Here is a 27,486-nt window from a genome sequence, read left to right as displayed (position 1 = left end):
TAGTAGGAAAAGATGGGAATGACACCACTTTCCTAAGGCCAGAAAAGGAAAAGCCACTAGAGTAGGGAAAATAAATGCCACTTTGCCTCTTATACCACTTCCTTGTCATCACTTGTCTCCCAGGAAATAGGAGAATGGAGTAATGTTTGAACAAGAAGCCTTCACGCCTTTTCTCTACCTCACAGCTCAAGACAACTCCAAGGTCAATTTTCATCCAGGCTTAACTTAATAACTATTTGGAACAAGGAGAGGAGAGAGCAATCTATTTTCTTCCACACAAACAAGCAAGCACGAAGGTTCATGACTGATTTAACATTTTGTATTTGGGTGCTGCTCTCAGCATAAAGGTGATAGAAATGACTACAAATTTATGTGAGGACATAAATAGAGATGCCATTTTAAGGTGTGATGAGTAAAAATCCTTCAGCTTTTGACCAAAGTCATTTTTTAATGAAATATTGACTAATAATTCTTCACAAAAATAAGTAAAAATGCATTTCAAGAGACAAGAAACCAAGCTTTGTCCAGCTTAAGCCATCCAGTTCCACAAGTATATTCCTCTCACCAAGAAATATTTATCACAGGTTTGCACACAGTTTGGAAACACATTAAGAATTTTGTTTTCTTCTTTTTCTATTATCCTGTTTCTTTTAAATATTTTTTTAGTCATACACATTTAGAGTCTGTAATTTGTGAATTGTTTCTTGCAAATATGAAACCATTTTCATGTAAACTTAATTTGTTATAATTTCAAAGTCTTTAGGAATATAAAACAAATTGATAACATAAATAAAGTAAAAACACTATAGGGAAGACAGCCTAAGAAAGCAAATAATTCAGGTAAACCACATTAGTGTGAGTTTAGCCAGTCAGTTTTCCATTACACACACACACACATACATGCACACGTCTGAATTTTACATATATATAAATATATATGTCTTTTTTTTTAACGTCAAATCATCTGCTGCACTTTGTTATAAGATAGCAATAAATTCAAGTTGGATTAAGAAGTTTTCCATATCAACCCCTGAGGACAGCTGATTATAGGCCTGACCTTTTGAGATTCTGTGTATTTCCCACTTAATCAGCGCTAGAATGAGCTTCGGCTAAGTGGGATCTATAGGATTCCTATGGGAAAAGTGAAGCCATTTAAAAAATAATGAGCCTCTCTTCTACCCCCTCCTTCCTTTCCATTTTGAGCTCTATTAGGCCATGATACCAGTCTTCATCTAGGCTACACAAAGGCATAGCATAAGCATTTACTGTTTGCACTATGCGGGTGAAGAATATGCTTAGAAAGGTTTTGGGGAGCTCAGAATGTAAGTGACACTTTACAACAGGATTTAAAAAAATGTGTTACTTGCCCTTTCACTGATGACAAAAAAAAAAAAGTTGCAAAAAAGTCATCTGGGGCTTTTAAGCTTCAGTATCTCAGATTTTGACAGTGTAATTGGTTCCCTGTTGCCTGAGCAATCATATAGAATTGGAACTATCTCCATTTTGTCTTGTTACAGTAACACACTTGATAATTTAGATATGATCTCACAAATACTCTAGTTTGGTCACCAGTTCATTTCTTAAAATCCACAATGTGTGTGTGTGTGTGTGTGTGTTACACACCCCTAATCCCATTCCCTAATACCCCTAATTTCCTTCCCCAACCTTCTGTGAAACCGAACAGCATAATAGATGTAATTAGACCTTCCGTAATAGGACCGAATGGAGCAAGCAATGAGACTCCTTCTAGGGAAGCAATCAGTGCATTAGGTCCCCAGGACTGAAACCACTTTTAACAAGGTTTGGGGCTTAGGGAATGTCAGTCTAAGCTTCTATTGCTTCCCCAAGAGGAAGCTCTACCCTGAATGCAAATCTTCATTTACCATTTCTACAAAAGGAAGGAAAAGAACATTAGCTACTTTATTGCACACATAATGAAGCAAACTGGAGCTGTTAATATTTTTTATCAGCAGTAAATCAACTGTCCACAAGTGCTCTAAAGTATAAATGTGTATTTCATCAGAATTTTAAAGCCATTCCCTATGTTTTCTTCACCAATTGTTGGAAGAAGATAATACCAAATTATGTCAAACAAAGGCAGCCTTTATGTTTTCAGAAGTATACTGAATTCTTTCTAGAAGGGAGTAAAATTCAATCAAATAATATTTCTGAGAAATACATTTAAATAGTTTCAATGACTATAGATATATTTACAGACTCAACACAACCTATTTGCCATTATTATTCTATTCTGGGGTGTACTGAAGTAAACTCAAATAAAAAAAAATGTGCACCCTATTTATAGCATATAATGTACATTTACAAAGCCTTGAATGACAGGCTACTCTAAAGTTCTTCATAACTGGTAATAAACTTTAAATTTTGTCATATAAAATATATTTGGTAAAATGTACACTGGCCAATAGGATGAATGTCAATTATGACATTTAAAATTCTTTCAAATAATAGATTAGGTTAGATTTGGATATGTTTTTGGCTCACTCTGTCATTGAAAACTTCCAAGATTCATAGCTAACACTGTCAAAAGTTACTAGGACATGGAGGAACCTTGCAGACATTATGCCAAGTGAAAGAAGCCAGGTGCTAAGGACTACATATTATATGATTCCAGTTATATGAAATGTACAAGATAGACATATCCATAAAGACAGGCACTAAGTTAGTGGCTGCCTAGGGTTTGGGGACATAAGAGATTAAGGAGTAAGACTACAGGGAAATAGTGCAAATGTACTAAACTGATTGCAGTGGTGGTCATACACCATATAATAAAAACCATTGACTTGTATATTCTCCATGAGTGAATTATATAGTATGTGAATTATACCTCAATAAAACCAAGATATTAGGAATGTCCTGAACATCAGAAGAATTTAATATTATAATCCTTGATCCAATTCTTTCAGTTATATTTCTTTTCTTCCAATAGACTCATCCAATTAACATATATATGTGTATATGTGTATGTGTGTGTGTGTGTGTGTGTATTTGGAGGCTATCTTTTCATTAATGACATGAATTCAACTGTGATACATTATTAGGGCTGATTCCAAGTGGTTTGTTTTTTTGTTTTTTAAAAGTGTAATAGAGAGTCTGTTATACTACAGATTCTGGAAAGACCTTGATGAATGTAGATGTGAGTCTGTCTTCCCAGAAGTAATGATCAATGGAGATATGGAGAAGAAAGCAAGAAGTATGCATATCACGTTAAGAAAAATTTGAAGTAACTTAGGAATATTTAACTCCGTTTGTGGTGAGATTCCTAGGTGATGTAATAGTTCAGCTAAATTTCAAATGATAAAACATAAGGTAGGCAAAAAAGAAAAAAATGGCAAGGACAGAATTCAAGCAGTGAGATCATCAGATATTAAGACTAAAGACCTAAAGGGTATAGCACAGGTCAAACTATGCAAAGTTCAGTATATGTCAAGTCTAGAAAGCAAGAAAGAATGTAGTCAGAGAAAGCAACTGAAAAATAAACAACGTCTAGATGATAAAGGTTCTTGTAAGATATGGAAAGAAGGTTGGAAATAGAAATCCAGTGAAGAGTTTTAAGCAGTGTAATGACATGATATTTTTCATATTAAAGAAATATCACTCTGCCAACGTTTTGAAGAATGAATTGAAACGCTGAAGATAGGAAGCAAGTGAGACCAGCTGGGAAGACGCTGTAAAATCCATGTAGAGATAATGATGATCTGTGCCAGAAAATGGCAACTAAGTTAAAAAGAAAAGCAAATGAATTTGAAAGTAATTTAAGACTTTGAATCCTTGGACTGACTGGATATAGAGTGAGTGAATATGGAGAGGGGGAAAGTATTAAGAAAAATCCCTCCACATTTTTGGTTTATGCCCTCATTTTTCTTTCAATTAATAGGCTGTATTTTTTAAGAACTGTGTTAGATTTACAGGAAAAAAAAAAACAACTGAGCAGATAATATGGAGTTGCCATATATCTCCCCCACAACTTCCTCTATTATCAATGTAGTTCATTAGTGTGGTACATTTGTTATAATTAATTAAATAACACCAACCTATTATTTCAGTCCTTAAAGTGGGTAGTTTACACTAAGATTCACCTTTGTACAGTTTTATGGGTTTTGCCAAATGCATAATGTCATGTATCCACCATTATGGTTTTATACAGAATAGTTGCGCTACCCTAAAAGTCCCCCTGGCCTCTCTTTTCTGTTTCATTGATCTATTTGTCTATTCTTTCACTAATACCACATTGTATTAGTTATTGGAGCTATATATTAAGCCCTGAAGTTGGTTGTGTCAGTCCTCTGACTTGGTTCTTCTTCATTAGCACTCTGTTGTCTACTCTAAGTCCTTTGTCCATATAATCTTTAAAACTGGTTTATTAAAATTAACAAAAGAATTTGCTGAAATTTTGAGTAGAATTATATTGAATCTATAGATCAAGTTTGGAAGAACTAACACGTTAACAATATTGAGTATTCCTATTCATAAACATAGACTGTCTCTCTACTTTTCAGATTTTGTTTAGCTTCTTTCATCAGAGTTTTGTATTTTTCTCCTTATATATTTTGTTAGCCTTGTATCTAATTATTTCATTATTCTGGTCCTATTTTGTTTTTTAATTTCAAAATCTAATTGTTCATTGCTGGTATGAGCAATTAACTTGTCTGTGCTTACCTCGTATCATGAAAACTTGCTATAAATGCTTAGTTGTTCAAGAAGTTTTGTTGGTTCCTAGGGATTTCTACATAGACAATCAAACCATTAAAAAAGAACAAAAACATTTTATTTTCTCCTTCTCAATCTGCATACCTTTATTTCCTTTCCTTGTCTAGCTAAATTAGCTAGGATTTTTAAGTGTTGAATGGAATGTTCAAAGGGAGTTTCCTTGCATCATTTCTGATATTTGGGAGAAAGCATCTGGTTTTTCACCATTATGTATGTTTTTTTGTATATTTTTTATATTTGTATATGTTTTTTATATATTTGTACATGTAGGTTTTTTGTATATATTCTTTGTCAAGCTGAGGAAGCTCTCCTCTATTCCACGTTTGTTGAAACTTTTTATCTTGAATGGCATTTGAATTTTGTCAAATGATTTTTCTGCATTATTGATATGACATATAATGTTTCTTCTTTAACTTGATGTGATGAATTAAATTACTTGATTTTCAAGTGTTGAGTCAGCTGGCCTACCTGGAATAAATCCCACTTGATCATGGCATATAATTATTTTGTATGTTGCTGGATTTACATTGTTAATCGTTTATTGAGGATTTTTGCATTTATATTCATGAGAGCTATCAGGTTTCAATAGCTATTAGCTGTAGTTTCCTTTTCTTTTAATGTTTTTATCTGGTTTTGGTATCCTCACTTTTTAAACTAGAAATGTAGAGGACAGCTGGAAATACACGTATAAAAGAAGTGTGGATGTGTATGTTTGCATGTGACTTCTCAGGTTTTCTCTATTCTGTTTCCTTATAGTGTGAACTGACTGCAACTGGCTTCTCTCCTAGTTCTGCAGCCTCTTTCTCTGAGATTAGAAACTTAGAGGCACTGAGACCTTAGGCCCACAAATCTTGACACTCACCATAGACATAGTCTTCTGGAAGATTCTCTGTTCTTAAAATAGATTTGAGAAAACAAAGATATCTTTCCTACTCTCATCTTCCCATGGATATTAATTATCATACACACAGGCTTTAAATAGACATATATGACTGTCTCTCTAAAGGAACTGTTTCTGTTCATATGCGAATTTTCATGAAAATTTCATTGCCCTCTCCTAATCTTTGACAGACTTACCAAGAGAACTTGATTCTGCATGTTTCATTTTCCACTTTACTTGCAGGTGGCTCCTTTATTTCTGGCTAGAAGGATAACTACATGGGTTAAAAGTATAGAAAAATAACAGTGGACCATTAAAAACAAATAATGTGCCTAGGCTGCCATATTTGTCTTTTATCTCTTTATCTTATCTGTACATAAATAATTTCAGAAAGCTGGAGCATTTTTGTCCTTTTACTTCCTCAACCAGTCATCTTAGTAAAATGTTGATGCTGAGGAATAGAAACTACAAAATATGAGGTAGGCAATAAAGAATAAAACAGAGTGGTACCAAATTGCGTGTGATAGCAGAACAGAAGTGAATACTATTAGACCTCTGTTTGGTCAAGGTCATCAAAGAATGATGGGGGAACTGACAACACAGAGCACAAATTTTATATCCCAAACTTCATTTTTAAATCAGATTTTAAAAAACTAGAGTACAACAGAAATAAATCAAATTCAACACACACAAATAAATCACAACTCATAAAACATGCACAGTAATAAAAAGACAACATTCACTGAGGGGAAGAAAAAAAACAGACAAAAAAAATCCAAACAAACCTTTTATAAAAACAGATGATTAGAATTAACATCTCAATTCAAATCACATGAAAACTTAACAATGATGTTTCTTTTATGCCCATTATGTGCATTGTCATTGTATTTGGTTATTGTTCATGTAGCCGGGAAAGATTTCAATCATAGCCAATTATTAGAGCCTCTAAAATGTGAAGAGGTGAACGGAGTAAGAAGAGACTTAAATAATCTCAGTGTTTTTCTCAGAGAGTTTAAAGAGTAGATGTGCCCATCAAGAGATTTAGGATGGCTAGACAAATAGAAGTGAGACAATAACAGCCCTCTGTATTATCTATTACATCTTCTTTTAAAGAATTTCCCCCCTTTACTTCTCTCTTATTATTAATAATCTCTTAGGATTTAATCAGTTAAAATCTATTTCTTTTTCTTTTCATACACATTGTCTCATAGTTTACTGTTGCAGCATTGATTTATAATCCTGGACTGCTATGAAAAAGAACATTAACACATTAAAACACCCCTTCCAGTTTCGAAAAAAAAATCAGAAAATTCCCTTTTCAATGAACTTATGAAAAACAATACTGTCTGTTAATAAACCATCCTACCTATATCTTCTAAGAGACATAATACATATGCCCTAAGATCCAGAGCCCTATGTCTACTGAGGAGAATCCCAGCAAGCCAATTCCAAATTTCAGGGACTGAGATAGTGATTGGTTCAGTGGGGTGATTTTGTCTAGGATATACATTGGCTCAAGGTCCTACCTCTGTTTAATGCATTTGATACTGAAGGAGTTGATATAGAAAAACATGGTTCTGGGTTTCAAAGTTGTTGCTGGCAAAGGAGATCCCTACATGTAAACTGAAAAATATAAGCTCTCTCACTGAAGTCCATCTTACTAAAAGCACTTAGATAAGCATAAATCCTTTGGTAAACAATTTATTCAGTACTCATTTTATCCATGAAGATAGGAAAATAAATACATTTATAGCTTAACTCTCTATTATGTTCAGAAAATAACTAAATACCAACTCTTCATCAGAACTGCCAACTATCACAGAGCCACTCACAGAATACAGTCTATTTGTTAAATTAAAATAAAATTCTGGGGGCACTTGAGTGGTTCAGTTTGTTAAACATCCTACTCTTGATTTCAGCTCAGGTCATGATATCAGGGTCATGAGACAGAGCTCTGCATCTGGCTGCATACTGAGCATGGAGCCTGCTTGAGATTCTCTCTCCCTCTTTCTCTGCCCTTCCCCTTGCAATGCTCTCTCTCTAAAAGTTAATTAAATTAAATTAAATTAAATTAAATTAAATTAAATTAAATTAAGTTAAATTCTGGTAGGACATTCATTGTCTTCTTTCACTGTGGTATCAAATAAATTCAGAAAAAAGTCATTAAGAAAATGTTCTCTCAGCATAATATTCTCTAGGCCCATCCATGATACTGTAAATGGCACAATTTCATCCTTTTTATGGCTGTTTAATATTCCAGTGTGTGTGTGTGTCTGTCTGTCTTCCTTAGACTGAAAATGATAAATACCATAAGATTTCATTCATATATGGACTCTAAAAGAAACCAAATAAATACATAAACAAAAAACAGAATTAGACCTATAAACATAGAGAATAAACTTAAGGTTGCCAGAGGGGTGGAGGGATAAGCAAAATGGGTAAAGGGGAGTCTGAGAGATAAGCTTCCAGCTATGGAATAAGTAAGAAAGCACAGCATAAGGAATATAGTCAGTGATATGGTCAGAGCAGTATATGGTGACAGATGGTAGCTACACTTGTGGTGAGCATAGCATAATGTATAAACTTGCTGAGTCACTATGTTGTACACTTGGAACTAATGTAATGTGTGCAACTATACTCAACTAAAAAAACTTTTTAAAAAGTAAAAGAACTTCTTGTGCAGTTAAGTGTCATGATATAAATTCTAGACTGAGGACATATTATTTAGGAGGTTTTATACTAATTAGATTGTGTCTCAAAAATATAGTAAGTTTTTTATCAAAGATTTAGGAAAGATATTCAATTTTTAAAAATATGTTTTACTTCTGACTTCCTCTTAAAATGCTGAAAGAGAAACACTCCTATTCTTATAGTAAAAAGTTTAATAATCTGAAAAATTGAAACTCCTACAGAAACCATAAGAAAGCTGGGATTGTAAAGCAAGGAATTAACTTGAAACCCAAGGGAAGAGGAAAGTCTGCAGGGAAAATTGGGAAGTAAACCCTTGTTTGGCTATGGTACATACACACTGTTTAAGCTACTATTGGAAAAGTATCAAGGGCAATGAGATAGATCTTCTCTGAGGGATAGGTACAAAGGGAATAATTAAAGTTGAGGGGGGAAACATTGAAAACAAAACAAAACCTCTGACCAACCAACCTACATCTTACATGCAAGTTTATACTAGAGAAATGTGAAAAGTGAGGTGCACTAGGGTAAGTACAGCAACAACAAAACCCCAAGCTAACTCAAATCTTAACTAGATTAACTCACTGTTTATAATAAAGCCCTGGCCAAAAAAAAGAAGGGCTATGTCTTTTTCTAGCCATAAATACTAATTATCTCAGTTTCTTCTGTCTTAAATTAATCTTCAGCTTTCTACCAAATATTACAAGACAAAGATTCAAGGGAAAAAAAACACAACATCAAGAGACAAAGCAATATATACAACCAGACTCAGATATGATCCCAATATTTTTTTAAAAGATTTTATTTATTTATTAATGAGACACAGAGAGAGAGAGAGAGGCAGAGACACAGGCAGAGGGAGAAGCAGACTCCTTGCAGGGAGCCCAAAGTGGGACTCGATCCTGGGTCCCCAAGATCAAGCCCTGAACTGAAAGCAGCACTAAACCACTGAGCCACCTGGGCTGCCCTGATTCCAATATTTGAACTACTGGACAAGGAATTTAAAATATCTATGATTAATATGTTAAAAGACATTTAAAAATTTAAGATATAATGGAATAAAAATAATTGAAATGGAATTCATAGTAATAAAAAAAGAATGCCATCAGTAGACTCATTAGTAGGTTTCATGAAGCCAAGGAAATAGTGAATTTGAAAATATGTCAGTAGAAATCATCCACACTGAAATACAAAATGTAAAAAAAAAAAAAAATGTAGAAAAAAATCCCAGAGTATCATATGTAACTAATGTGGCACAATACGCAATGTTCTAACACCATTGTTACTAGAATCGCGAAAGAATAGAGGGAATGGGGTAGACAAAATTATTTGAAGAGATTAAAGTTGAGAGTTTTCCAAAATTAATCAAGATACTAATCACAGGTTCCCAGATCTCAGAAAACACCAAGCAAAATAATTATCAACACACAGATACACACACACAAACTAATATAATATCAAAGTGGACTTAAAAGCAAGAAATATTACTATGAATAAAGAATAATATTACATAATGATAAAAGGTATAACCAAAAAGGTATAACCATTTTATATATGTACATTTCTAATACCAGAACTTTAATATATATATAACAAAAATTTCTAAAACTGGAAAAAAGGATGAGAGAAAGCCACAATTATGTCAAAGACTTCAACATCCTTCTTAGTAATCAACAAATACACAGAAAAACAATTAGGATATAGAGGAACTGAGCAATATTTCAACCCATTTGGCTTTTTGGCCCTCCATGTATTTTTTTTTTTCCCCAACCTTAGTAGATACAAAATAATTATAATCCTGCATATTATACTTCTCCTACTTACAGTCTTAGCAGTCACTGACACTGCCCATAACCCAGACTTTACCAGGAAATAACCAATTTCCCCTCTAAACACATGCCTTTGGATGCCCTCAGTGAGGGGCAATGCTTCCTGGTGACCTCAATTGCTAATAATTGCCTAGCCTTAGCCTATCTACTGGCTAGCCTACTGCCTTAAAGTTACCTCTCATTTTTTGTGGATAGCCATTATGGAAAAAAATGCTCAAATAACTCCAAAAATAAAACAACAAGGTAAGTTTGTTAATAATGCCACTCAAAAAAAATAATAATGCCACTCAATTTTGTGAGCAAATACTCCAACATTTTTTCTTGGCTCCCTACAACTGCCTGATATGTTTGGATATACATGTCTATCCAAAGTCTCATTTTCATTGTAGTTTCCTACATAGGCTTCTAAAATTATGCCTAAACAAATTCAAATTCAATTGAATGAGACATGGCACATTTCTATTATCAGTCAAGCATTGGGGTGAACTGTAATAAGAGACCTGACTCCATTTTTGCTCTCTGACCACTAACAATTTTCAGGCCACATACCTTTCCTTCCCCCTTTGCCACATATATAGAGAAGCTAATACTAAAAAAGAAAAAAAAAATCCATCAGTCCCCTGGTTCCCATAGAAAGTTCAAAGCACACAAACCTGGGACAGGAAGAAATCCACTCCAGATCCACTTTTTAGCTAGAGTCAAAGCGAAGCCATCACATCACAAATCCTCTTATGCTCTTGCCATTATGAACCAGATTGCACCTGATTTACTTTTCCATGAATACCTTTCATGAGTAAAAGATTTTCTTCCAAATTCTTTTGGTGTGTGTGGCATCATCAGCTTCAACATCCAGCCCACAAATTGGGAAGGAGTCTCTCTTTTCTCATGTGGCTATCACGGAATTAAACTAGAAATAAATTACAGAAAGCTATCTAGAAAATCTCTAAATACTTGAAAAAACACCATATTCCTCAATAATTAACATTTGAAAAGTCACATAGGAAGTTAGAAAATGTTTTCAATTGAATGAAAATGAAAAGACATCATCATAAAATTTGATGAAATTTGATGACTGGGCCACTTGAGTGGCCCAGTTGGATAAACATGACTTTTGGGTTTTGGCTCAGGTCATGATTTCAGGATTGTGAAATTGAGCCCCAACTAAGGGCTCTGCACTCAGTATGGAGTCTGCTTGAGACTCTCTCTCCCGCTATCCTTCCCCACCACTCTAAAATACTAAATAATAAATCTTTTTTTTAAAAGTTTGATGACTTTTAAAGAATAGCTAAAGCAATTCTTAGAAGTTTATAGTATTTAATACTTAAAGTAGGAAAGAGAAAGAGAAAATATCTGAAAACAAATGATCTAAGTTTTAAGCTTCCTCCTTAAAAAAACTAAATATAGAAAGACAAATTACCAAAAGCAAAGAGAAGAAAAGATAATGAAAATAAGACTAGAAATCAATGAAATTGAGAACAGGAAAAAAGTGAAGCCAACAAACAAAAGGTTAGTGCTTTGTAAGATTCAATAAAGTTAATATATTTCTCCCTAGACTACCTAAGAAAAAAAGAGAGAAAATACAAATTACAAATATCAGGAAAAATTGAAAAGACATCACTACAGACCCTAGAGATACTTAAAGGACAAAGGAATACTATCAGCAACCAAGAGCTGTAAATTCAACAACCTAAATGAAATGAATAAAATTTTTAAAGGACCAAACTACCAATCTCACTCAAGGAGAAATTCACATGATGCACAACAATTTACTCTATTTTTTTTTTTTAAATTTATGATAGTTACACACACACACAGAGAGAGAGAGAGGCAGAGACACAGGCAGAGGGAGAAGCAGGCTCCATGCACCGGAAGCCCGATGTGGGATTCGATCCCGGGTCTCCAGGATCGCACCCTGGGCCAAAGGCAGGCGCTAAACCACTGCGCCACCCAGGGATCCCAATTTACTCTATTATTGTGGTGAATGTTTCAGTAAAAGGAGAGTGCTCATTTACATGAGAGAGAAATATCTTATTCACAGAAGTTTTCACATGTCTGCTATTATTTTTAAGTAGGTGGTTATTCTTCTAAATATGACTATCAAGTAAGAATGGTAACATTAGGAAGCCTAGTGTCTCCTATTTAATAAAATTTTTGTATCTCTTTTTAATGTCATTTCTCTGGCAGCCCTGGTGGCCCAGGGGTTTGGCACCGCCTTCAGCCCAGAGTGTGATACTAGAGACCAGGGATTGAGTCCCATGTCAGGCTCCCTGCATGGAGCCTGCTTCTCCCTGTCTCTCTGTGTCTCTCATGAATGAATAAATGAAATCTTTAAAAAAAAATAAAGTCATTTCTCTATAACCCATAAAAGAAATTTTTGGATATTAATCATCACTATAACCTATGCACAACTGTTCCTCTTGAATATTCTGATTTTATTTTGTTTCCAAATCTGATTTTTCAAAAGTAGTTTAATACTTTTTAAAAACTGGAAGCCCGTTGGTTATTTTGTCATAGAAGTTTGAAAAATTCTACCCAGATATATCTAGGTATGGTTTACCTTGCATTTTGTTTGTCTGAAAAGTGAAAAAAAAAATCTTAGTGTTCCCAGTGACATCTTTCATTTGATGAAAAAAAAATTATTTCATAATTTCAATATGGCAGAAGCTTTAGTTATGTAGGCCTATTTTTACCAATTAAAACTGTCATTAGTCATTGGATGGTGTTCTTCCTAGTCTTCCAGGATAATAATCTTTTTACCTTCAGCCAAAAATGAGTAATGATGAAAGAGAAATTTTCTGCAGCACGTATTCTGCTATTCGCTGATTCCATTGCATTTTAAAATTTCATGTTATGCATCTTGAGTAATTTGTAGAAAGTTCTCACTAAGGATTCTTTCTTCAATTTGAAATCTTTGGAATATAGTGTGGGCAATATATTTGCATAATAATTGGCATAAGATCAAGGGAAATATCACCATGGCTGACCTTGGTAAATCTTTTGCTTCGCTTTTGTTTTTTGTTTTTGTTTTTTAAGTTTTGTTTTTAAATCCAGAAAATTTCTACAGGAGCTATTAGAGTTATTTACTATTTAAATGACAGGCAATTATATAGTTATCTTATAAATTAATTCTGGGTTTTGGTATTTTGCCTTGAAAGTTATCTTGATATTGAGACCTAAGACATATTCTAAACAGGTCATGAAGTCTAATTAACCTTTTATCACATTCAACTACTTTAAGTTACATGAACTTGACTTTGTCCTCTAAATATAACAATACAATTTTGGCATCTCATTAATAAACATGACAGCATTTATTAACACTGCCATGTAACTAAAGTAAAACTTCATCAATTCAAATCTCAAGGAACCAGAAGTAATCAAGCTAGAACTAAACAGGAACAAATTATCTGACATCATATTTTAGTGGCAGGAGAGCTGAGAAGCTAAACAACTTGCTGTTTCTGTCAAACAATCTTGATTACTTGTCAGTGTGGAAGAAGTCAGTAGAGTATGGAATGAAAGGTTAATTTACTTGCACTCCTGTAACCTCTCCCTCTCTTCTTATTGACAAATAACCAAGGTCATTAATTGAAGTTTTGCAAATCAATTTCTATGAATTCATGGCTCAGAGAATCTTGTACTTTAAATTACAAATATAATAGTATTTGCGGTTTTCTATGCCAAAACATTCTACACTAAATTACTACTATTTTTATTTGGCATCTTTATTAAATGTTTATGAAAACAGTATACATTTTTGTTACTCATTCCCCAGAATTGTTAAAGAAATGTTTACTCGTTTATTCTTCATGTATTCATTCACAAAATGTCCTTCCTTCCCTCCTTCCTTCCTTCTTTCCATCTTTCCCTCTTTCTTTGATCCTTCTCTCCCTTCTTTTATAAGTAAGATTTATTAAAACATTTTATAGGTGCAATGTAAGACAAATACCACCCTTTTCTCTGATGTGTAATAACGTAGCTTCACTTGAAAAGCTAACACATGATTTCATCATCTGTATCAGGTGGGCATTAACAGTGAGTATTTAGGCAAAAGTAATTAAAAGAAAAGCAGCTAGTATTTAATACACCGTGTACACAATATTGCCTTTAAATCTTACAACCCTTTAAAGAAGGTACTTTGATCTTTACATTATAGGAATATAAAGCTTACAGAAAGGTCACACAGCTAGTATTAAATGCCAGAATTTTCACCCAGTTCCTATTGAATCCAAAGTCAGAGCTCTTAATACCATACACCACTGCTATTTATAAGAACAAAGTGAAAAAGAATGACACATCCTTTCTCCAACTTGGATATCAATTTATTGTTTCTCATATTCTACACACTGATTGTATTATGAAATAAAACCCCTTCCTTGCTTGCTTCCTTCCTTCTTATATAACCATGTCTTCTATTCTGTATTCTGATTCATTGGAGCCTTGTGAACCCTGGAGGGAGTCAGGTGATCCCAGTGTTAATTCCTAGAGAGAGTAAACAATTCATCTAGAGCATGCATTTTTCAAGTGAAAATCAATCAATCCAGAGCCTGAACCCTCAACAGTGTCTTTTATCAGGCTCTCCATATTCCCAGGTCTGTTACCCACTATCTCCCTTATCATCCCGGCCAGGCACCAGACCAGTATGAACAGTCCCTATGTCTCTATGCCCCTATACACACCGAAAATATTCAGACTAACCAATCTTAAATCTCTTTACCATTCCTCACCTGTTCCTCCCCAAGGAAATCACACTAAAGGTCCATAGTCTCCCCCTTCTCTGCCTCCTGATTGACCCAGAGCTTCACTGTATGGCTCTCCTGTGGTGTGGCATGCCCCCTCCTCCTGGGATTCACAAGTAACAAACTCTCTTTTCAATGGCAGCAGGCTTATTTGTTGGCCTTACAATACCTGAATAATAATAAAACTCATTCTTTAATTTTTCTATCTTTCTTTGTTCTCTATCCCCTCTTCTTTCTCTCTCTTTCCTGTGTAGAAACCAGTAGCTATTTAAGTGAACTACTATCAAATTAGCAAACTGTTGTACTGTCTTGGCTGGATGATATAAAATAAATTTTAGTAAAATTAGTACTATGAATTTTCAATGGACATATGTTCTTTCATATTTAATAATCTTGAGTGTGAAGAAATACTTCTACAATCTGCCTTGAGTTATCTAAACTTTAGATGAGTGGGTCAGTCTTTAAATACCAGTTATATTTTTAGAAATAAGGGAAAATTATTCACTAGAGCCCTTAACAGCATATGTTCTTTCCTTCCTATTAACTATAGACAAATACCAAGTATAAATGTAAACTTTGTTTGGCTGCTAAGTCAAAATATGAGTACAAATTTTTGAAGTGGTGCCAACCTCACTCTACCCTGTTTAGCAAATATAATGAAAAAAATTGCTGAAATCAAAGAACCAAATGAATTGACTTTAAAATCCTTTTCTCAGCACCTAAAGAAAAGCCATTCCTAAATTAGATTTTTTTTTGTATGCCAATTACAGAGAATACTTGTGAACTTTATTTTATTTGGGTTGCATATTTTTTAATATGTGTTTTGAATTTTTTGTTTGTTTTCTGGAATTCCATTTTTATTTAAGTTTTAGCCCAATTCTGAGTTTCATTCTTGACTTTAAGTTGTCTAAGTTGTCCTCAATTATATACTATTATTTATTTTTCAATTTCCTGTGTGCTTGTGATCCACCTTACGCAACTCTTCCTTTTCTTATGGAGCTCATACTCTTTCACCCACTTGTTCTCTCTTTTATTGATTAATCAAAAATTTTCTGGACACTCATCATCTGCTAGTAATAAGGGAGGCCCCCAGGGACGTAAGGATAACAAGGGGTGTTCTGGAAGAGATGAGAAGAAGAATAAAAAGTCAATAGCTAATTAAGGCAAAAGGTGAAAATTGTAATGAAAATGAGTAGTAAATATGTGAAATCAATGACCTCATGAATGAGATAAGGGAGATTTTCATGGAGGTGCTGCTGATAGAGGGAAGGGTTATCCGACAAAAAAGACGTTTTCCAGGGAGACAAGAGGAAGAAGAGCATCTACAAGTTACCAGAATTCTCCATGCAGCTTTTTAATTTGAAAGGTTCAAAGTAACAAAGGTGGAATATTAAGTGTAGAGAGGTTAGAATGCTGGCAATACTAAATTTACCCTCTTATCTATTTTTCAACTCTCTCTGACCTGTCCCAAACTCTAAAATGCTGCCTCTGTGGACTATTTCTCCAGACTACTTTTCCATCTTGGTTACTATCTGGGTTCAGACAAGAGTTGGCACTGGCAGGAGATAAGAGTGTGGAAAAGAGGAGTAGAGGTGCATCATTTCCTCCCTCCCTCCCCATTTCAGTGCCGACATTCTGGCAGAAGCTACATCCCTTCATCATGGTACTTCCCTTCATGGTGGTGCCTCTTCCATGTCAATAATTTCCTTCCTCCTTTGTCACTCTGATCCTAGTGATGGCATTTGATTTCCCACTATTTCTATTTCCAAGCTTATTTACAAATGATTTTTTTTTTTTACAAATGATCTTTAGAGTACCAATTATTTTTTTTAATCTTGCTTTAGCCAATTCAAAATAACCTTGGCTTTCAGTATATTTGTAAAAATAAATAAACATAAAAACAGGAAAATAGTGGGAGGTAAGCAAAAGGACATTTGTTAAATCCCTGAATTTCATACATGATTTCTGGATTTTGGGGTCAACTCTGGCTATGAGCAAGGGCAAAGGGAAGTTGATTTTTTTTTATCAGAACTATATGCAAAGTCTACTAGAAACATTTATAGAGATACAGATGGCTGGGCCTCTAGGTGGAAGATACTATCAACATAGAAACAAAGACACCATAGGCAGGGACTTTCTGAAAGTATACTAGCTGTGTCCTTTCTTCTTCCTTATTTGACCTTCAGATAATAACTGCCTAACCTATTCACACAGGTCAAGAAACAGCAAAGCCAACCAGAGTTAGTTGAAAACAAGATTGACTTCAAAAGAATATTGAAGACTATCTGGGTGAAAAAATATAACCAAGACCAGGCTGTTGGTGCCCCATTATCTTCTCAAACTTCATTCCATAAACTCTATTTCCTGGAGGGAAATATATGTGGGTCATAGAGTGGGTAAAATGAACAGGGTAAGACAAGCAGCCAAGATTACAAACATCATAAACTATACTCCCTGAGATGTACCCTCAAATTTACTCCCTAAATTCATCTATAAGAATATATGAGGCTTTTGCCTGGTCCAAATGTGCACCACAGCCAAGGTAATCATAACTGATAATAATTGATAATGGCTGAAAATTAAGATAAAATTAACTGATAAAATGAAAAGTCCCAAGGTTATATGACCCTCTGTGTATGCATTATATATATCTGAAAAAATAAATATCTATGAGACCCAAGGATATGAAAGAATAATACAAACGGAGTAATCTACACCAGAGAACACAGAATTTATATATAAATAGACCAGCCAGAAGAATAACATAACTTAAGTATAATAATTACCTTTACAGAGATAAAAGGGTAGACATATAAAACAAAACAAAAAGCAGTTGTAATTTTTTTTTAAAAGAACGAAGCAGAACTACCAGATGTGAAAAATATATGTAATTGTTGAAATAAAGAGCTCTGTGGAGGTATTGAATAGAATAATGTTTCCAGCTAGGAAATGCACTCTTGAGTGATACATCACGTCAAAAAATTCTTTCAAACACATCTGAGATAAAGAGATGGAAATAATGAGTGAAAGAGGAAAAGAGAGATAAGAATGAAGTACATGTTTTTATACCTATTTTTTAAAAACCTGCCAGGGGAGAAGACAGGAATATAATTTTGAAAGGTAAAGATATTTGAAAAATTATGTCAGATAATTTTTCAGAATTAAAATCTTAAGATCCCCAATTGAAAGAATTTATAAAATACCTAATAGGATAGGTTAAGACACACACACACACACACACACACACACACACACAGTTTAGTAAAATTTTTAAAATATCAAATTCAAGTAGAAAATTCTGAAAGCATCCAGGGAGAAAAATATCATATATATCAAAAGAATACAGTAAATGAAAAACACACACAAAGTTACTTGCATACTGCTGACAATAAATTTTAAAAAAGAACTTTGAACCTACCTACAATTTCACTCCTAGTTGCACTATCACTTAAATATATGGGCACCTGGGTGGCTCAGTTGGTAACGTGTCTGCCTTCAGCTTGGGTCATGATCCCAGAGTTCCAGGATCCAATCCCACATCAGGCTCCCTGCCTAGTGGTAGTCTGCTTCTCCCTCTGTCCCTTACTCTGCTCGTGCTCTTTCACTCTCTCTGTGTCTCTCAAATAAATAAATAAAATCTTTAAAGAAATAAAATAAAAAGAAATATGAACTAAGTATATCAGCATATAAGTATGAATAATAATTGAAATTGAAATAAAGAATAACTCTCTACTTTCCAAGCACTTTTTGAAGAATGACACCCCAAAAAGTTGACAAGAATCATGGAGGTGTCTTACAGAAAGTCAGGTTGAGAAAACACATCAGTAGACATATGATTCCATAAATCAGCAATAACTAAAAATAAGAAAGTATGTCTGCAAAAATTCAGAACTAAAGCTCCATAGAGAGGGAAAGACTGAAGAGAAATGCAAGCAGGCCAAGGTATTATTGGTTTGAAAGCAAGGCATGTATTTTAGGAACTTTTAGAAATGGAGAGGAAAAAGTAAACCTAGTAAACATAAGGTGAGTTTTGTTATGAGATGATTAACTACTAGTTGAACAGAAATGGAACATAGTTGCCACATCAGCAGAAGGGCAGTCAGCGCAAGCAAACAGAAAGTGAGAAGGAAAAACCTACATTAAATAGAATGTATGATACAAGATTGGAGAAATAAGCTCTAATATAAAAGTAAGTACAATTTAACTCATCAAGTAAAGAAAGGTCTCCTATTAGACAAAAACCAAAATACAGGAATTAGTTGTCAACAAGAGAGAAATTTAAACCAAAGAAAGATGGAAAAAGATATATGGAACATCATAGCTCAAATAAAAGAAGAGCAGAATTTTACACTGACAGAATGTACATTAAAGCAAAAAATTAAAACTCTTATAAAGAATAAATAGAAAGTTCTATATTGGTATTTCCTATACAGTTACCCAAAAACACAATCTCAGAGAAAGAATGACTTTACACTTCAGAGAAAATACACTAGCATTTGTGTTACATTCACAAAAGTCATTAATAGAATGTTTAAAAAAAAAAGCAGCCTCCAGAGATTCCAAAGATTCAACCTCTTACAATGTTCTTTTTAATAATGCTATGAAATTATAAATTGATAACAAAGTGTAATTACAAAAATCCATGTATACAGCAACCAAAATATGTATTAAATAGCCATTGCCTTAAAAAAAAAATCATCCTCCATATGCATGTGGTTAAAGCACTTCTTGAAAAGGTATTGTGATCTTATGGTTTATAGTAAGAAATACATATTTCTGGCACAGAACTCCTAAAACACTTGGAATTTCTTAAGTGCTGAGAGCTACAAAGGTGTCTATTGTTATGCTAATGCGGTCACCTTTGGGCTGCGCCTGAGGATGGAGACTGGTTGCCAGGGAAAATCAACAATATGATTAGGCTGGAACTTTCAGGCTCCTTCCCTAACCTCCAGAGAGAATCTGAAGGTTGAATCCATCACCAGTGGCCAGTGGTTTAATTCACGGTGTTTATGTAATGAAGCCTTCATAAAAAATCCAAAAAGATGGGGTTCAAATTGAAAAGTAACATAACCTGTGCACCTGAGTTACAATAACAATTTTTTTTAATGATAAATATTTGCACCCTTGGACAATATAGTGAACTTTTCCACATACTTAAAAATCACTAGTTTCATTGCTAAATCATCCCCTGAATGTTCTTGAGAGGAGGGCATCCACAGAGGTTGTTCAGCTTTACCTGTGTGACTCTGCCTTCTTCAGAAAATCCCACTTACAGAGTAAGGGAGCATCAGTGTCCACTCTATCAATACTGCCTCTAGCACTGAGGCAAGAAAGTCTCACCTGGAGGCCAGTCAACCTTCTTTCCATCAGCTTGACCTCATCAAAGGTCTCCTTATTTCCCTTGTGCTCCAGGTTTAGCCATTAGGATTAGAAGTTTGTCTTTTGTTTCTCTGAAATGTTTTATGATTCTCCTATATTGATTTTTGATTATTTTTATTTGAAGCTGAACCTAAGGTTGAGAGTCATGACTTAGAGGAATCCATATTTTGATCCAAAACAATTTATTAAATTTAAAAAAATGCAGTCTTACCAACATTTCCTGCTGGGAAACACAAGCTTTGTCTAGCAAATCGACTTTTAAAATAACCTTTCTCTTTTTTTTTAAGATTTATTTATTTTTAGAGAGAGAGAATGCACACGCAGGAGCAGAGAGAGGGACAGAGGGACAGGGAGAGGAGAATCTCACGTAGACTTTTCACTGACCGAGGAGGTCTACTCAGGGCTGGATCTCAGGACCCCAAGATTGTGACCTGAGCCAAAATCAAGTCCTATGTTTAACTGACTGAGCCACCTGGGCGCCCCTTAAAATAACTTCTTCAATAACATTTTGCGTAGCTCCTAATGTCGATCAAAAAGAAAAAAAGTATATCTATTATCTCATATTTTATAAAACTTCTTGGCGATATATTTAGAGACTACTTCATGTAGTAAAATTAATTACTTAGGAAACCTTACTAATGTATGAAGATATAAATATTATACACAGATTTCATTGAGTACAAGAAGAAAGATTTATGAGAGTTTATTCTGTTACAGTATTGATATTCTAGGTTATGAGAAAACACTACATGCAAGAACGAGACTTGATAGTATTATGCAATATTAAAATTTGGTATTAAGATTAAAAATGATTAAAAATTTTAAAAATTGAAATGTATCTTACAACCATGGATCCCAAACCTAATTTTATAAATGGTTCAATGGAGGTCTTTTTAAAAAATTTCTTTTCTAGACCCTAGCCAGACCAAACTACTGAGATAGAATATACAAAATATTTATAAAGGTATCTCATTAGCAATATTTTATTGTGAAAATTACCAAATAAAAAAAAACTGAAAAAATTTACAGTGAATACTCATCACCTAGATTTCACAATTAACATTTCATTATACTTGCTTTATCATACCTCTATCCCTCAGATATCTATCTTATTTTTTTATGCATTTCAAAGTAAGCTTCAGACATTGGCATACCACCTCCAAATACTTCAGTATGCATATCATTAACTAGAATTCAATATTTGTTTATCTTTTTTTCGTCCTCGCAGTTAAATCTAATATACAGAGCAATGTGCACATCTTCAATGTACAACTCAGTGGATTTTGATAAAGGTAATCTTATGTATTGTCATCACGCCAGAGGGGTTGGTAGCTTACTATTCAATGTTCTGTTGAAATAGTCTGTCATACAGACTAATTTTGGGCACAGAAACAAAAATCACTGATAGTTTAATATATGGTACAGAATGACTCTCTCAAAACATGTGTACTAACCACATAGAAATGACTGTTGAAAAAAAAAATGACTGTTGAAATTTAGTTCTTTTAAGGCAGATCATAAATGTAACTTCTGTCCCAAATTTCCCCATGGAGAATTTTCCATTCTGTGCAATGACAAATAGACATATGCAGAATAATCCCTTAGATAAATATATAGATGCATTATACCACTCAATGAATTATCTTGCCCCACAATCTAATTTGGTTTTTTGTTTACTTAAATTAATCCATTACTCCCTGAGTTCTCGGAGATTATGTCACAAAGCACAATGCATTGTCCATACTAAGGCCCTTCCTACATGAGGGCTGAGTTATTTGAAACTGAAATTTTGGAATGGGAATCTATTCCTATAGTTCAGAGGGTCTTTCAATGTCATTAGTAGATATTTGATTCTACTAGATATTATGGTGCTTGCCTCATGCATAATTCAATTAGAATATTTTATTTACAATGAATAAGATGTTCCTTGTTCAAATATTATAAAATAAGCAGCAATTGCAGTTAGAGGAGGGGATTAATTCTTAGTTTTAGTAATTTTGCTAGAAAACTTTTACTCTCTCATAGTAGGTTGACTATCTGTAAACTGTTGTTTATGGCAGTGTTTACGTCTTATCTCTAGATGAAAATTTTCAAGGAGCCCGAAACAGTGGCATAAGAAACTTAGCTGTTGTCTAAAAGGTGCTAAGGCTTCTGTTTCCAATGTTTTCCGTTTCCTGCCCTTTGCTCCTGACCTAGGAAGCTAACAGAGCAACTGTTGTGTACAATATTGTAATGAGTCAGTTTTCTCCTCACAGCTATGTAAACCCCAGTGGCTATAAGTGGATTTGCCAACATTGCATGTGTGGAGAAGCAAACATACCTCCCTGAGTTCAGAAATTTAGTAATTATGCTTTGTTGCACTTTATAGTATAGCTCATCAGTGGATAAATAGAGGCTTTCATTCAACAAAGCTAAAACAATGTATTGCATTTTGCTGTAAATGAACAATAAAACAATTAAAGTGTTCATTTGTTAAAACTATATAGATGAGAAATCTATATATCTGTTATATTCTATTTTTGAGTTTGGCTCAATGTTCCCATCAAATTATATAACATTTCATATTCTAACTTTTTAAATATTCATTTCTGGCAAAGAAAAAAAGGAAAGCATGGTAAATATGCCTTTTTAGAACGTTGCACTGAGCAAAATATTCCAAAATAAGCTATAAATGAATTAGCTTAAGGGTAGAAAATTCAATTTAAATAATAAATTAGAAACATATCAGAAATTAGATTCTTATGTTTTAGGGGTAGCTCTAAAAACTTATTTTTGCCCAAGTTGTTAGTGCTGCCAATGTTATTCAATCATATTTAAGTTAAACTGAAAATTAGTTACTGAATACATATTTGATTTACATGCATTCCATATTTATCAATTATCTGATAAAATTAATAGCCAACATGTTTTATCGATAGCCATGCTAATAGATGAATCAGTGTAACCACATTAACAGCTTAACCTCTATTTAAAACTACTACAATCAATCCTTGACAGAGAAATATTTCTGAAATAAATATTATAATAATAAGATGTTAGGACTAGGAAATTGGTCCTTTAGATACATAGTACCAGTAATTTTTTTGCAGCCTAATAAAAGCTTATAGGAAAAAGTTTAAATAAGCTATCTGGAGATAGCCTGAGTTCTCTATTTTACTAAAATTCTTTGAAATGTTCTGAAGAGTGTTTATAATGTAAAGCTAATTATACAGTAGAAACTGTGATTTCTCTTTTGCAAGTGAGGATAACTAAATGTCATAAATGTAAAGCCTAGGCTGCCTAAGTGACTGGAGGCTGACAGTCCAAATCATACCAAAGCTGGTTGTTTTATACCATGTGTATTCTTAAAAATTTATCATCCCTTGATAATTTTAGCACAAATTTCCTTCAACAGGATTAGAGTATGATTTATTGTTCTTATGTTTTGTTGGCTTTCATAAAGCTGTTGTCCAGCGTTTACTATTTTGCTTGTTTTTTTTTTTTTTTAAAGTATTTATTTATTCATGAGGGACAGAGAGAGAGGCAGAGACACAGGCAGAGGGAGAAGCAGGTTCCATGCAGGAAGCCTGATGTGGGACTGGTTCCCAGGACTCCAAGATCACGCACTGGGCCAAAGGGAGGCGCTCAACCACTGCCCAGGCATCCCTATTTTGCTTATTTTTGAAAAAGAGAGATCATGAATGAAGGTGTTAGCAGAAAAATGACTCTTCATTTCTGAAAGTGTACCCGGTCAGACATACTTTAAGTAACGGCTGTTAGGTAATTTTAAGAGGAGGATAATTCTTTTACTGTTCAACTTTATCATCAAAGAAAAAAGTTATCCTGTGGTTAGCATATACTACCCTTTATAACAAAATTGCATAGGCAAGCAATTAGGCAAGTAATAGATTCTTACATTGTGACTATGAAGTCTAAAGTTCAAAATCAATTGTAGAAAGTACAAAGAAACAAAGAGAAATAACTAGAAGTGCATACTAGACAATCCCAATAGGACATCACTCTAAAAGCGCTAGGAATTAGTTTAAGATGGTCTATTCTATATGGGACAGTAAAGGAAAGCCCAGCTGAAAAACTGTCGGGGTAGGCTCTGACTGTGTGTAAATACTAGGGGCCTCTTAAGGCCCATATTGGCTGTTAGTAAAGCTTTTAGTTTTTAAGTACATATGCAGGAAGAAAGAAGGTCAGGTGACTTTGTTGAGCTGGATTATTTGGTGAAAGGGCAGAAGCAGAGGCTAAGCACCCAGCACACACCATATGCAAATAAACTTTAAACAGCTGCAAAATAATTGTCTTTTATCAATCCTCCAGTGTTCTAATGAGTCATTAAAATGGATGAAGCTTTACTTCTCTACCCAAAAAAAAAAGTTGGGGAGAATCAGGGTGATTTGTGATTCATGCATCATCCTCTAGCTTTCTGGAACTTTTAATATATTTTTTACATCCATCCCTACGTTATCTCTCTTGAAAATGACTGTTTTCACTCATGGATTTGACTACAGCATTTGAAGCTCAAACTTTAAAAAAAAATCTGGCTTGTGAGATATATATTTATAATCCAGGGCTACCAAATGACTTGCCTATTTCTGAATTTGAACCAAATACATTCCATGACTTACACTGAATACGTTTTCATTTTTCCATTTTTCTTCTGAGTTTTACAACTGCTATAATTTCAACAGATGTGTATTTGAGGTTATCTACATGCTTCAGAAAAGCCAAAGATCCTCTGCATTACATTAAAACTATTTGAGACTGCTTGTGAGTCACTACATATGTTTGTGGGCAGCCGTTTTATGTGGCCAAATTTGAAGCACTGACTTCAAGCTGGTGTATTCTACCATATGGAGAAATGGTTTCCAGCCAAAACATTTAATTAACAGTGAATCGAGATGACCCTGTCTTTGCTTTGCCACATGTAAGTGCTGAACACAGTGACAAAGTGAAGACAAGTGTACTTGCATAGTAGACCAGGTCCCTGCCCCTTCCCATCTGGTCATGATAACACCAAATCCTATTTTTACCATCCTCTCTCGCTCCATCTTATTGCACTCCATATGGAGACACGCAATAGATACATGGAAAAATATACACATTTGGGAGCAAATAACACAATTTGATTGGCAATACACATCTCTTATAGGATTAACCTGAGACAACTTACCCGAGAGCAGAAAAATAGGGAAATATGAAAACCATAAGCTTGATGTCGTAAGTGCAGGTGTTTCTTGATTGTCTTTATTAATGCTTTTTAAAAGGCTGCATCTATTAGCACTGAAAATTCCACTGAGTTATAAAGCAATATAAGAGGAATGAAAGGGGGAATATATCCAAAACCTGATATACAACTGCCCATTTCTTGACATTTTTCTAGTTTTTGAGGCACAGAAACATGATAAATAAAAAACGCAGAGGTTATGAGGCATCAAAAAGAACAAAACATCCATTATGATAAGAAGATCATGTCATGGAAGAAATCCCTAAAATAATATCAAAAAAGAAGAGACTATCGTCACAGTTTACACTGAATAACATTTTCACGAGGAGATCAGCCATAACAGCGAATACCAAAAGCAGAACATGCCTCAGTAATGAATCCCATGATATTTCCATGAACAAAAAGAACCTGAAAGAACAAATGTTGTCAATGCTGATAAAGAAAAAAGTATAGTTCAAAAGAGGAATGTCTCTTTAAATTAGCAGCATTGCCTCTTTTAGAATGCAAGGTTAACAGAATTACCAATCAGACCTACATTGTCTGATATACTTCACATTTCATTAACCAATTTCCTCCCTTAGTCCAAGTTTTGAAAAAAAATTCTGGACATTATTATGATCAAAGAGAATTTTTTGGACTTAAAAAATTCTCCCAGCTCTTTACATCTGATTGTCAAATCTATGTTTTTCATGATTAAGGAGACTGCATATTGAAACAAAGCATCAGAAGTTCCTACACCAATTCCATCTGTGTATTATTTTTAAAAACAGTAGACATATGATTTCCTGGATGTCATCATAACCTAATTAAAAGGTATCTAAAGCAGTCAATTGTTTTTGAATTACAGAATGCTGAATAATATTTGCCTGTCTTACGTTTCTAATTTTCACTAAAATGAGCTGGGCATTAGTCCTGGGTAGGCATATTCTGAGTAGATGAAGGCAATTTCTTTCCTAAGTTTTTTTGGGCACTTTCAAGCAAACAATCTTTAAGGATGGATTTCATTTAACAAAAAATTATTGTGGTTAAATAAATATTAATTACATGAAGATACAATCACAGATTTTGTAAAAGGCACAATTTATAAAAGCAGTGATCAAAAATGACTGTTTGCTTCAATCACCCCATTCAGTTTGTGGGACTGGTGTTTCTCTCAGTGGGAGCTGCCATTATAATGACACTTCACAGTAGGAACCCAGTTGGATGATGCGAAGTAGGATGGAAAAGAATGTCTTTATGTTCAGAAAGCATTCCAAATCAGAAAGATTCCAAGCTGTGGTAAAAGAGTCCCATGATTTATCTTCAGAGGCAAGCACTCCGTTAGCTGAACAAGTTCTAACCAGATGTTAATTGAGCATAAAATTACAAAACTTGGCTAGCATCATGGCAGATTGTAAATCCACTGGGTAGAAGCTATGCTGACCTCTGTGTCCTACATTGCACCTAGCATGATTTGAGTGGTCTATAAATACTGAGTAAATGCAACTGGGAAATATTTGGAGTTCAAAAATTACTTCTAAAAAGAAAATTCCATGTCTAGTCTTATATTTTCTCACCAGTATTTTATTAGTAGTAATTGTTATAATATTCTTCCATGAAAAAAAAAGTGGGCTATGAAGTAGCAATTATTATATGAACCATACTCGTTGCTCAGAAATCTCTCTGAAGGAAATCTGAGAGTGTCCCAAAACCATTGAACCGAATTCTATCAATAAAGTTATATATACACAATTAGAATTGGGTCAATGTTAGTATCAAGTAACCCATGTATTTATTGACTCAATCCTGGAACAGTACTAGATGCTTTTATTTTTTTTAATATTTTATTTATTTATTCATGAGAGACAGAGAGAGAGAGAGAGAGAGAGAGGCAGAGACACAGGCAGACAGAGAAGCAGGCTCCATGTGGGGAGCCTGATGCGGGACTCAGTCCCAGGACTCCAGGGTCATGCCCCAGGCCAAAGGCAGGCGCTACACTGCTAAGCCACCCAGAGATCCTACTAGATGCTTTTAAAAAATATAGGTCTA

General features: G+C 34.1%; 1 protein-coding gene and 1 long non-coding RNA gene across 7 annotated transcripts in view; one reads left to right on the top strand and one right to left on the bottom strand.

Annotated features, from left to right (window-relative positions):
• LOC119870828 (cornifin-B-like) overlaps positions 1-27,486 on the bottom strand; it is a 174,898-nt gene that overhangs the window by 79,216 nt on the left and 68,196 nt on the right. The window contains exon 2 of one of the 6 annotated variants that reach the window (XR_005354085.1): positions 14,463-14,607. The exons of the other annotated variants lie outside the window; for them this stretch is intronic. The gene's annotated coding sequence lies outside the window, so the exon portion shown is untranslated. Of the gene's footprint in view, positions 1-14,462; positions 14,608-27,486 lie in introns of those variants that run through there. 6 annotated transcript variants of the gene reach the window in all.
• Positions 1-27,486, top strand: part of LOC119875975 — a 151,065-nt gene that overhangs the window by 116,658 nt on the left and 6,921 nt on the right. Inside the window, exon 8 of the long non-coding RNA XR_005354090.1 lies at positions 21,472-21,535. This is a non-coding gene — a long non-coding RNA (uncharacterized LOC119875975). The remainder of the gene's footprint in view (positions 1-21,471; positions 21,536-27,486) is intronic.

The sequence above is a fragment of the Canis lupus genome, chromosome 1 (assembly GCF_011100685.1).
Source record: "Canis lupus familiaris isolate Mischka breed German Shepherd chromosome 1, alternate assembly UU_Cfam_GSD_1.0, whole genome shotgun sequence".
Lineage (NCBI taxonomy): Eukaryota > Metazoa > Chordata > Mammalia > Carnivora > Canidae > Canis > Canis lupus.
Note: the sequence above shows the minus strand (reverse complement) of the source record. Positions and strands in the feature narration are given on the sequence as shown.